This window comes from Eucyclogobius newberryi, unplaced genomic scaffold (assembly GCF_026437365.1).
Source record: "Eucyclogobius newberryi isolate DKJ021-1_F unplaced genomic scaffold, fEucNew1.0.hap1 SCAF_3, whole genome shotgun sequence".
NCBI lineage: Eukaryota > Metazoa > Chordata > Actinopteri > Gobiiformes > Gobiidae > Eucyclogobius > Eucyclogobius newberryi.
This window is the reverse complement of record NW_027315945.1, coordinates 7,670,944-7,684,054: the sequence shown is the minus strand read 5'-3', so window position 1 is coordinate 7,684,054 and position 13,111 is coordinate 7,670,944.

The window sequence follows — 13,111 nt, the reverse complement described above, 5'->3', positions numbered from 1 at the left end:
GATTTATGGCTGTTTTTGTGTCTATTGCTTCAAAAGCATTTTCAGATAATTTGTGTTTTCTGAAGAAACTACAAGAGATATCAAACCCATACTTTCTGTGCAAGAGGGGCTTGTACATCTGCACAACATGTCTTTTAAAGTTTGAACCTATCTTATTGCATTTTTGAGTTATAGCAGTTTTTACTGTTTTATTGCTCCAAAAGCCTTTTCAGCCCATGAACAGTTGTTTGTGAGTTTCGAAAAAAGTGCAAGAGCTATTCGAACCCTTTTTGCTGGGCAAGTAGGGCCTGTAAATCTACACAATATATAGTTTAAAGTTTGAGTCTATCATATTAGGTTTTGGATTTATAGCTGTTTTTGTGTCTATTGCTTCAAAAGCATTTTCAGATAATTTGTGTGTTCTGAAGAAACTACAAGAGATATCTAGCCCATACTTTCTGTGCAAGAGGGGCTTGTACATCTGCACAACATGTCTTTTAAAGTTTGAACCTATCTTATTGCATTTTTGAGTTATAGCAGTTTTTACTGTTTTATTGCTCCAAAAGCCTTTTCAGCCCATGAACAGTTGTTTGTGAGTTTCGAAAAAAGTGCAAGAGCTATTCGAACCCTTTTTGCTGGGCAAGTAGGACCTGTAAATCTACACAATATATAGTTTAAAGTTTGAGTCTATCATATTAGGTTTTGGATTTATAGCTGTTTTTGTGTCTATTGCTTCAAAAGCATTTTCAGATAATTTGTGTGTTCTGAAGAAACTATAAGAGATATCTAGCCCATACTTTCTGTGCAAGAGGGGCTTGTACATCTGCACAACATGTCTTTTAAAGTTTGAACCCCTATCCTATTGCATTTTTGAGTTATAGCAGTTTTTACTGTTTTATTGCTCCAAAAGCCTTTTCAGCCCATGAACAGTTGTTTGTGAGTTTCGAAAAAAGTGAAAGAGCTATTCGAACCCTTTTTGCTGGGCAAGTAGGACCTGTAAATCTACACAATATATAGTTTAAAGTTTGAGTCTATCATATTAGGTTTTGGATTTATGGCTGTTTTTGTGTCTATTGCTTCAAAAGCATTTTCAGATAATTTGTGTTTTCTGAAGAAACTACAAGAGATATCAAACCCATACTTTCTGTGCAAGAGGGGCTTGTACATCTGCACAACATGTCTTTTAAAGTTTGAACCTATCTTATTGCATTTTTGAGTTATAGCAGTTTTTACTGTTTTATTGCTCCAAAAGCCTTTTCAGCCCATGAACAGTTGTTTGTGAGTTTCGAAAAAAGTGCAAGAGCTATTCGAACCCTTTTTGCTGGGCAAGTAGGACCTGTAAATCTACACAATATATAGTTTAAAGTTTGAGTCTATCATATTAGGTTTTGGATTTATAGCTGTTTTTGTGTCTATTGCTTCAAAAGCATTTTCAGATAATTTGTGTGTTCTGAAGAAACTACAAGAGATATCTAGCCCATACTTTCTGTGCAAGAGGGGCTTGTACATCTGCACAACATGTCTTTTAAAGTTTGAACCTATCTTATTGCATTTTTGAGTTATAGCAGTTTTTACTGTTTTATTGCTCCAAAAGCCTTTTCAGCCCATGAACAGTTGTTTGTGAGTTTCGAAAAAAGTGCAAGAGCTATTCGAACCCTTTTTGCTGGACAAGTAGGACCTGTAAATCTACACAATATATAGTTTAAAGTTTGAGTCTATCATATTAGGTTTTGGATTTATAGCTGTTTTTGTGTCTATTGCTTCAAAAGCATTTTCAGATAATTTGTGTGTTCTGAAGAAACTATAAGAGATATCTAGCCCATACTTTCTGTGCAAGAGGGGCTTGTACATCTGCACAACATGTCTTTTAAAGTTTGAACCTATCCTATTGCATTTTTGAGTTATAGCAGTTTTTACTGTTTTATTGCTCCAAAAGCCTTTTCAGCCCATGAACAGTTGTTTGTGAGTTTCGAAAAAAGTGAAAGAGCTATTCGAACCCTTTTTGCTGGGCAAGTAGGACCTGTAAATCTACACAATATATAGTTTAAAGTTTGAGTCTATCATATTAGGTTTTGGATTTATGGCTGTTTTTGTGTCTATTGCTTCAAAAGCATTTTCAGATAATTTGTGTTTTCTGAAGAAACTACAAGAGATATCAAACCCATACTTTCTGTGCAAGAGGGGCTTGTACATCTGCACAACATGTCTTTTAAAGTTTGAACCTATCTTATTGCATTTTTGAGTTATAGCAGTTTTTACTGTTTTATTGCTCCAAAAGCCTTTTCAGCCCATGAACAGTTGTTTGTGAGTTTCGAAAAAAGTGCAAGAGCTATTCGAACCCTTTTTGCTGGGCAAGTAGGACCTGTAAATCTACACAATATATAGTTTAAAGTTTGAGTCTATCATATTAGGTTTTGGATTTATGGCTGTTTTTGTGTCTATTGCTTCAAAAGCATTTTCAGATAATTTGTGTGTTCTGAAGAAACTACAAGAGATATCTAACCCATACTTTCTGTGCAAGAGGGGCTTGTACATCTGCACAACATGTCTTTTAAAGTTTGAACCTATCTTATTGCATTTTTGAGTTATAGCAGTTTTTACTGTTTTATTGCTCCAAAAGCCTTTTCAGCCCATGAACAGTTGTTTGTGAGTTTCGAAAAAAGTGCAAGAGCTATTCGAACCCTTTTTGCTGGACAAGTAGGACCTGTAAATCTACACAATATATAGTTTAAAGTTTGAGTCTATCATATTAGGTTTTGGATTTATAGCTGTTTTTGTGTCTATTGCTTCAAAAGCATTTTCAGATAATTTGTGTGTTCTGAAGAAACTACAAGAGATATCTAACCCATACTTTCTGTGCAAGAGGGGCTTGTACATCTGCACAACATGTCTTTTAAAGTTTGAACCTATCCTATTGCATTTTTGAGTTATAGCAGTTTTTACTGTTTTATTGCTCCAAAAGCCTTTTCAGCCCATGAACAGTTGTTTGTGAGTTTCGAAAAAAGTGAAAGAGCTATTCGAACCCTTTTTGCTGGGCAAGTAGGACCTGTAAATCTACACAATATATAGTTTAAAGTTTGAGTCTATCATATTAGGTTTTGGATTTATAGCTGTTTTTGTGTCTATTGCTTCAAAAGCATTTTCAGATAATTTGTGTGTTCTGAAGAAACTATAAGAGATATCTAGCCCATACTTTCTGTGCAAGAGGGGCTTGTACATCTGCACAACATGTCTTTTAAAGTTTGAACCTATCCTATTGCATTTTTGAGTTATAGCAGTTTTTACTGTTTTATTGCTCCAAAAGCCTTTTCAGCCCATGAACAGTTGTTTGTGAGTTTCGAAAAAAGTGAAAGAGCTATTCGAACCCTTTTTGCTGGGCAAGTAGGACCTGTAAATCTACACAATATATAGTTTAAAGTTTGAGTCTATCATATTAGGTTTTGGATTTATGGCTGTTTTTGTGTCTATTGCTTCAAAAGCATTTTCAGATAATTTGTGTTTTCTGAAGAAACTACAAGAGATATCAAACCCATACTTTCTGTGCAAGAGGGGCTTGTACATCTGCACAACATGTCTTTTAAAGTTTGAACCTATCTTATTGCATTTTTGAGTTATAGCAGTTTTTACTGTTTTATTGCTCCAAAAGCCTTTTCAGCCCATGAACAGTTGTTTGTGAGTTTCGAAAAAAGTGCAAGAGCTATTCGAACCCTTTTTGCTGGGCAAGTAGGACCTGTAAATCTACACAATATATAGTTTAAAGTTTGAGTCTATCATATTAGGTTTTGGATTTATGGCTGTTTTTGTGTCTATTGCTTCAAAAGCATTTTCATATAATTTGTGTTTTCTGAAGAAACTACAAGAGATATCAAACCCATACTTTCTGTGCAAGAGGGGCTTGTACATCTGCACAACATGTCTTTTAAAGTTTGAACCTATCTTATTGCATTTTTGAGTTATAGCAGTTTTTACTGTTTTATTGCTCCAAAAGCCTTTTCAGCCCATGAACAGTTGTTTGTGAGTTTCGAAAAAAGTGCAAGAGCTATTCGAACCCTTTTTGCTGGACAAGTAGGACCTGTAAATCTACACAATATATAGTTTAAAGTTTGAGTCTATCATATTAGGTTTTGGATTTATAGCTGTTTTTGTGTCTATTGCTTCAAAAGCATTTTCAGATAATTTGTGTTTTCTGAAGAAACTACAAGAGATATCAAACCCATACTTTCTGTGCAAGAGGGGCTTGTACATCTGCACAACATGTCTTTTAAAGTTTGAACCTATCTTATTGCATTTTTGAGTTATAGCAGTTTTTACTGTTTTATTGCTCCAAAAGCCTTTTCAGCCCATGAACAGTTGTTTGTGAGTTTCGAAAAAAGTGCAAGAGCTATTCGAACCCTTTTTGCTGGGCAAGTAGGACCTGTAAATCTACACAATATATAGTTTAAAGTTTGAGTCTATCATATTAGGTTTTGGATTTATAGCTGTTTTTGTGTCTATTGCTTCAAAAGCATTTTCAGATAATTTGTGTGTTCTGAAGAAACTACAAGAGATATCTAACCCATACTTTCTGTGCAAGAGGGGCTTGTACATCTGCACAACATGTCTTTTAAAGTTTGAACCTATCCTATTGCATTTTTGAGTTATAGCAGTTTTTACTGTTTTATTGCTCCAAAAGCCTTTTCAGCCCATGAACAGTTGTTTGTGAGTTTCGAAAAAAGTGAAAGAGCTATTCGAACCCTTTTTGCTGGGCAAGTAGGACCTGTAAATCTACACAATATATAGTTTAAAGTTTGAGTCTATCATATTAGGTTTTGGATTTATGGCTGTTTTTGTGTCTATTGCTTCAAAAGCATTTTCAGATAATTTGTGTTTTCTGAAGAAACTACAAGAGATATCAAACCCATACTTTCTGTGCAAGAGGGGCTTGTACATCTGCACAACATGTCTTTTAAAGTTTGAACCTATCCTATTGCATTTTTGAGTTATAGCAGTTTTTACTGTTTTATTGCTCCAAAAGCCTTTTCAGCCCATGAACAGTTGTTTGTGAGTTTCGAAAAAAGTGCAAGAGCTATTCGAACCCTTTTTGCTGGGCAAGTAGGACCTGTAAATCTACACAATATATAGTTTAAAGTTTGAGTCTATAATATTAGGTTTTGGATTTATGGCTGTTTTTGTGTCTATTGCTTCAAAAGCATTTTCAGATAATTTGTGTTTTCTGAAGAAACTACAAGAGATATCAAACCCATACTTTCTGTGCAAGAGGGGCTTGTACATCTGCACAACATGTCTTTTAAAGTTTGAACCTATCTTATTGCATTTTTGAGTTATAGCAGTTTTTACTGTTTTATTGCTCCAAAAGCCTTTTCAGCCCATGAACAGTTGTTTGTGAGTTTCGAAAAAAGTGCAAGAGCTATTCGAACCCTTTTTGCTGGACAAGTAGGACCTGTAAATCTACACAATATATAGTTTAAAGTTTGAGTCTATCATATTAGGTTTTGGATTTATAGCTGTTTTTGTGTCTATTGCTTCAAAAGCATTTTCAGATAATTTGTGTTTTCTGAAGAAACTACAAGAGATATCAAACCCATACTTTCTGTGCAAGAGGGGCTTGTACATCTGCACAACATGTCTTTTAAAGTTTGAACCTATCTTATTGCATTTTTGAGTTATAGCAGTTTTTACTGTTTTATTGCTCCAAAAGCCTTTTCAGCCCATGAACAGTTGTTTGTGAGTTTCGAAAAAAGTGCAAGAGCTATTCGAACCCTTTTTGCTGGGCAAGTAGGACCTGTAAATCTACACAATATATAGTTTAAAGTTTGAGTCTATCATATTAGGTTTTGGATTTATAGCTGTTTTTGTGTCTATTGCTTCAAAAGCATTTTCAGATAATTTGTGTGTTCTGAAGAAACTACAAGAGATATCTAACCCATACTTTCTGTGCAAGAGGGGCTTGTACATCTGCACAACATGTCTTTTAAAGTTTGAACCTATCCTATTGCATTTTTGAGTTATAGCAGTTTTTACTGTTTTATTGCTCCAAAAGCCTTTTCAGCCCATGAACAGTTGTTTGTGAGTTTCGAAAAAAGTGCAAGAGCTATTCGAACCCTTTTTGCTGGGCAAGTAGGACCTGTAAATCTACACAATATATAGTTTAAAGTTTGAGTCTATAATATTAGGTTTTGGATTTATGGCTGTTTTTGTGTCTATTGCTTCAAAAGCATTTTCAGATAATTTGTGTTTTCTGAAGAAACTACAAGAGATATCAAACCCATACTTTCTGTGCAAGAGGGGCTTGTACATCTGCACAACATGTCTTTTAAAGTTTGAACCTATCCTATTGCATTTTTGAGTTATAGCAGTTTTTACTGTTTTATTGCTCCAAAAGCCTTTTCAGCCCATGAACAGTTGTTTGTGAGTTTCGAAAAAAGTGCAAGAGCTATTCGAACCCTTTTTGCTGGGCAAGTAGGACCTGTAAATCTACACAATATATAGTTTAAAGTTTGAGTCTATAATATTAGGTTTTGGATTTATGGCTGTTTTTGTGTCTATTGCTTCAAAAGCATTTTCAGATAATTTGTGTTTTCTGAAGAAACTACAAGAGATATCTAACCCATACTTTCTGTGCAAGAGGGGCTTGTACATCTGCACAACATGTCTTTTAAAGTTTGAACCTATCCTATTGCATTTTTGAGTTATAGCAGTTTTTACTGTTTTATTGCTCCAAAAGCCTTTTCAGCCCATGAACAGTTGTTTGTGAGTTTCGAAAAAAGTGCAAGAGCTATTCGAACCCTTTTTGCTGGGCAAGTAGGACCTGTAAATCTACACAATATATAGTTTAAAGTTTGAGTCTATAATATTAGGTTTTGGATTTATGGCTGTTTTTGTGTCTATTGCTTCAAAAGCATTTTCAGATAATTTGTGTTTTCTGAAGAAACTACAAGAGATATCAAACCCATACTTTCTGTGCAAGAGGGGCTTGTACATCTGCACAACATGTCTTTTAAAGTTTGAACCTATCTTATTGCATTTTTGAGTTATAGCAGTTTTTACTGTTTTATTGCTCCAAAAGCCTTTTCAGCCCATGAACAGTTGTTTGTGAGTTTCGAAAAAAGTGCAAGAGCTATTCGAACCCTTTTTGCTGGACAAGTAGGACCTGTAAATCTACACAATATATAGTTTAAAGTTTGAGTCTATCATATTAGGTTTTGGATTTATAGCTGTTTTTGTGTCTATTGCTTCAAAAGCATTTTCAGATAATTTGTGTTTTCTGAAGAAACTACAAGAGATATCAAACCCATACTTTCTGTGCAAGAGGGGCTTGTACATCTGCACAACATGTCTTTTAAAGTTTGAACCTATCTTATTGCATTTTTGAGTTATAGCAGTTTTTACTGTTTTATTGCTCCAAAAGCCTTTTCAGCCCATGAACAGTTGTTTGTGAGTTTCGAAAAAAGTGCAAGAGCTATTCGAACCCTTTTTGCTGGGCAAGTAGGACCTGTAAATCTACACAATATATAGTTTAAAGTTTGAGTCTATCATATTAGGTTTTGGATTTATAGCTGTTTTTGTGTCTATTGCTTCAAAAGCATTTTCAGATAATTTGTGTGTTCTGAAGAAACTACAAGAGATATCTAACCCATACTTTCTGTGCAAGAGGGGCTTGTACATCTGCACAACATGTCTTTTAAAGTTTGAACCTATCCTATTGCATTTTTGAGTTATAGCAGTTTTTACTGTTTTATTGCTCCAAAAGCCTTTTCAGCCCATGAACAGTTGTTTGTGAGTTTCGAAAAAAGTGCAAGAGCTATTCGAACCCTTTTTGCTGGGCAAGTAGGACCTGTAAATCTACACAATATATAGTTTAAAGTTTGAGTCTATAATATTAGGTTTTGGATTTATGGCTGTTTTTGTGTCTATTGCTTCAAAAGCATTTTCAGATAATTTGTGTTTTCTGAAGAAACTACAAGAGATATCAAACCCATACTTTCTGTGCAAGAGGGGCTTGTACATCTGCACAACATGTCTTTTAAAGTTTGAACCTATCCTATTGCATTTTTGAGTTATAGCAGTTTTTACTGTTTTATTGCTCCAAAAGCCTTTTCAGCCCATGAACAGTTGTTTGTGAGTTTCGAAAAAAGTGCAAGAGCTATTCGAACCCTTTTTGCTGGGCAAGTAGGACCTGTAAATCTACACAATATATAGTTTAAAGTTTGAGTCTATAATATTAGGTTTTGGATTTATGGCTGTTTTTGTGTCTATTGCTTCAAAAGCATTTTCAGATAATTTGTGTTTTCTGAAGAAACTACAAGAGATATCAAACCCATACTTTCTGTGCAAGAGGGGCTTGTACATCTGCACAACATGTCTTTTAAAGTTTGAACCTATCTTATTGCATTTTTGAGTTATAGCAGTTTTTACTGTTTTATTGCTCCAAAAGCCTTTTCAGCCCATGAACAGTTGTTTGTGAGTTTCGAAAAAAGTGCAAGAGCTATTCGAACCCTTTTTGCTGGGCAAGTAGGGCCTGTAAATCTACACAATATATAGTTTAAAGTTTGAGTCTATCATATTAGGTTTTGGATTTATAGCTGTTTTTGTGTCTATTGCTTCAAAAGCATTTTCAGATAATTTGTGTTTTCTGAAGAAACTACAAGAGATATCAAACCCATACTTTCTGTGCAAGAGGGGCTTGTACATCTGCACAACATGTCTTTTAAAGTTTGAACCTATCTTATTGCATTTTTGAGTTATAGCAGTTTTTACTGTTTTATTGCTCCAAAAGCCTTTTCAGCCCATGAACAGTTGTTTGTGAGTTTCGAAAAAAGTGCAAGAGCTATTCGAACCCTTTTTGCTGGGCAAGTAGGACCTGTAAATCTACACAATATATAGTGTAAAGTTTGAGTCTATCATATTAGGTTTTGGATTTATAGCTGTTTTTGTGTCTATTGCTTCAAAAACATTTTCAGATAATTTGTGTGTTCTGAAGAAACTACAAGAGATATCTAGCCCATACTTTCTGTGCAAGAGGGGCTTGTACATCTGCACAACATGTCTTTTAAAGTTTGAACCTATCCTATTGCATTTTTGAGTTATAGCAGTTTTTACTGTTTTATTGCTCCAAAAGCCTTTTCAGCCCATGAACAGTTGTTTGTGAGTTTCGAAAAAAGTGCAAGAGCTATTCGAACCCTTTTTGCTGGGCAAGTAGGACCTGTAAATCTACACAATATATAGTTTAAAGTTTGAGTCTATAATATTAGGTTTTGGATTTATGGCTGTTTTTGTGTCTATTGCTTCAAAAGCATTTTCAGATAATTTGTGTTTTCTGAAGAAACTACAAGAGATATCTAACCCATACTTTCTGTGCAAGAGGGGCTTGTACATCTGCACAACATGTCTTTTAAAGTTTGAACCTATCCTATTGCATTTTTGAGTTATAGCAGTTTTTACTGTTTTATTGCTCCAAAAGCCTTTTCAGCCCATGAACAGTTGTTTGTGAGTTTCGAAAAAAGTGAAAGAGCTATTCGAACCCTTTTTGCTGGGCAAGTAGGACCTGTAAATCTACACAATATATAGTTTAAAGTTTGAGTCTATCATATTAGGTTTTGGATTTATGGCTGTTTTTGTGTCTATTGCTTCAAAAGCATTTTCAGATAATTTGTGTTTTCTGAAGAAACTACAAGAGATATCAAACCCATACTTTCTGTGCAAGAGGGGCTTGTACATCTGCACAACATGTCTTTTAAAGTTTGAACCTATCCTATTGCATTTTTGAGTTATAGCAGTTTTTACTGTTTTATTGCTCCAAAAGCCTTTTCAGCCCATGAACAGTTGTTTGTGAGTTTCGAAAAAAGTGCAAGAGCTATTCGAACCCTTTTTGCTGGGCAAGTAGGACCTGTAAATCTACACAATATATAGTTTAAAGTTTGAGTCTATAATATTAGGTTTTGGATTTATGGCTGTTTTTGTGTCTATTGCTTCAAAAGCATTTTCAGATAATTTGTGTTTTCTGAAGAAACTACAAGAGATATCAAACCCATACTTTCTGTGCAAGAGGGGCTTGTACATCTGCACAACATGTCTTTTAAAGTTTGAACCTATCTTATTGCATTTTTGAGTTATAGCAGTTTTTACTGTTTTATTGCTCCAAAAGCCTTTTCAGCCCATGAACAGTTGTTTGTGAGTTTCGAAAAAAGTGCAAGAGCTATTCGAACCCTTTTTGCTGGGCAAGTAGGGCCTGTAAATCTACACAATATATAGTTTAAAGTTTGAGTCTATCATATTAGGTTTTGGATTTATAGCTGTTTTTGTGTCTATTGCTTCAAAAGCATTTTCAGATAATTTGTGTTTTCTGAAGAAACTACAAGAGATATCAAACCCATACTTTCTGTGCAAGAGGGGCTTGTACATCTGCACAACATGTCTTTTAAAGTTTGAACCTATCTTATTGCATTTTTGAGTTATAGCAGTTTTTACTGTTTTATTGCTCCAAAAGCCTTTTCAGCCCATGAACAGTTGTTTGTGAGTTTCGAAAAAAGTGCAAGAGCTATTCGAACCCTTTTTGCTGGGCAAGTAGGACCTGTAAATCTACACAATATATAGTGTAAAGTTTGAGTCTATCATATTAGGTTTTGGATTTATAGCTGTTTTTGTGTCTATTGCTTCAAAAACATTTTCAGATAATTTGTGTGTTCTGAAGAAACTACAAGAGATATCTAGCCCATACTTTCTGTGCAAGAGGGGCTTGTACATCTGCACAACATGTCTTTTAAAGTTTGAACCTATCCTATTGCATTTTTGAGTTATAGCAGTTTTTACTGTTTTATTGCTCCAAAAGCCTTTTCAGCCCATGAACAGTTGTTTGTGAGTTTCGAAAAAAGTGCAAGAGCTATTCGAACCCTTTTTGCTGGGCAAGTAGGACCTGTAAATCTACACAATATATAGTTTAAAGTTTGAGTCTATAATATTAGGTTTTGGATTTATGGCTGTTTTTGTGTCTATTGCTTCAAAAGCATTTTCAGATAATTTGTGTTTTCTGAAGAAACTACAAGAGATATCAAACCCATACTTTCTGTGCAAGAGGGGCTTGTACATCTGCACAACATGTCTTTTAAAGTTTGAACCTATCCTATTGCATTTTTGAGTTATAGCAGTTTTTACTGTTTTATTGCTCCAAAAGCCTTTTCAGCCCATGAACAGTTGTTTGTGAGTTTCGAAAAAAGTGAAAGAGCTATTCGAACCCTTTTTGCTGGGCAAGTAGGACCTGTAAATCTACACAATATATAGTTTAAAGTTTGAGTCTATCATATTAGGTTTTGGATTTATGGCTGTTTTTGTGTCTATTGCTTCAAAAGCATTTTCAGATAATTTGTGTTTTCTGAAGAAACTACAAGAGATATCAAACCCATACTTTCTGTGCAAGAGGGGCTTGTACATCTGCACAACATGTCTTTTAAAGTTTGAACCTATCCTATTGCATTTTTGAGTTATAGCAGTTTTTACTGTTTTATTGCTCCAAAAGCCTTTTCAGCCCATGAACAGTTGTTTGTGAGTTTCGAAAAAAGTGCAAGAGCTATTCGAACCCTTTTTGCTGGGCAAGTAGGACCTGTAAATCTACACAATATATAGTTTAAAGTTTGAGTCTATAATATTAGGTTTTGGATTTATGGCTGTTTTTGTGTCTATTGCTTCAAAAGCATTTTCAGATAATTTGTGTTTTCTGAAGAAACTACAAGAGATATCAAACCCATACTTTCTGTGCAAGAGGGGCTTGTACATCTGCACAACATGTCTTTTAAAGTTTGAACCTATCTTATTGCATTTTTGAGTTATAGCAGTTTTTACTGTTTTATTGCTCCAAAAGCCTTTTCAGCCCATGAACAGTTGTTTGTGAGTTTCGAAAAAAGTGCAAGAGCTATTCGAACCCTTTTTGCTGGACAAGTAGGACCTGTAAATCTACACAATATATAGTTTAAAGTTTGAGTCTATCATATTAGGTTTTGGATTTATAGCTGTTTTTGTGTCTATTGCTTCAAAAGCATTTTCAGATAATTTGTGTTTTCTGAAGAAACTACAAGAGATATCAAACCCATACTTTCTGTGCAAGAGGGGCTTGTACATCTGCACAACATGTCTTTTAAAGTTTGAACCTATCTTATTGCATTTTTGAGTTATAGCAGTTTTTACTGTTTTATTGCTCCAAAAGCCTTTTCAGCCCATGAACAGTTGTTTGTGAGTTTCGAAAAAAGTGCAAGAGCTATTCGAACCCTTTTTGCTGGGCAAGTAGGACCTGTAAATCTACACAATATATAGTTTAAAGTTTGAGTCTATCATATTAGGTTTTGGATTTATAGCTGTTTTTGTGTCTATTGCTTCAAAAGCATTTTCAGATAATTTGTGTGTTCTGAAGAAACTACAAGAGATATCTAACCCATACTTTCTGTGCAAGAGGGGCTTGTACATCTGCACAACATGTCTTTTAAAGTTTGAACCTATCCTATTGCATTTTTGAGTTATAGCAGTTTTTACTGTTTTATTGCTCCAAAAGCCTTTTCAGCCCATGAACAGTTGTTTGTGAGTTTCGAAAAAAGTGCAAGAGCTATTCGAACCCTTTTTGCTGGGCAAGTAGGACCTGTAAATCTACACAATATATAGTTTAAAGTTTGAGTCTATAATATTAGGTTTTGGATTTATGGCTGTTTTTGTGTCTATTGCTTCAAAAGCATTTTCAGATAATTTGTGTTTTCTGAAGAAACTACAAGAGATATCAAACCCATACTTTCTGTGCAAGAGGGGCTTGTACATCTGCACAACATGTCTTTTAAAGTTTGAACCTATCCTATTGCATTTTTGAGTTATAGCAGTTTTTACTGTTTTATTGCTCCAAAAGCCTTTTCAGCCCATGAACAGTTGTTTGTGAGTTTCGAAAAAAGTGCAAGAGCTATTCGAACCCTTTTTGCTGGGCAAGTAGGACCTGTAAATCTACACAATATATAGTTTAAAGTTTGAGTCTATAATATTAGGTTTTGGATTTATGGCTGTTTTTGTGTCTATTGCTTCAAAAGCATTTTCAGATAATTTGTGTTTTCTGAAGAAACTACAAGAGATATCAAACCCATACTTTCTGTGCAAGAGGGGCTTG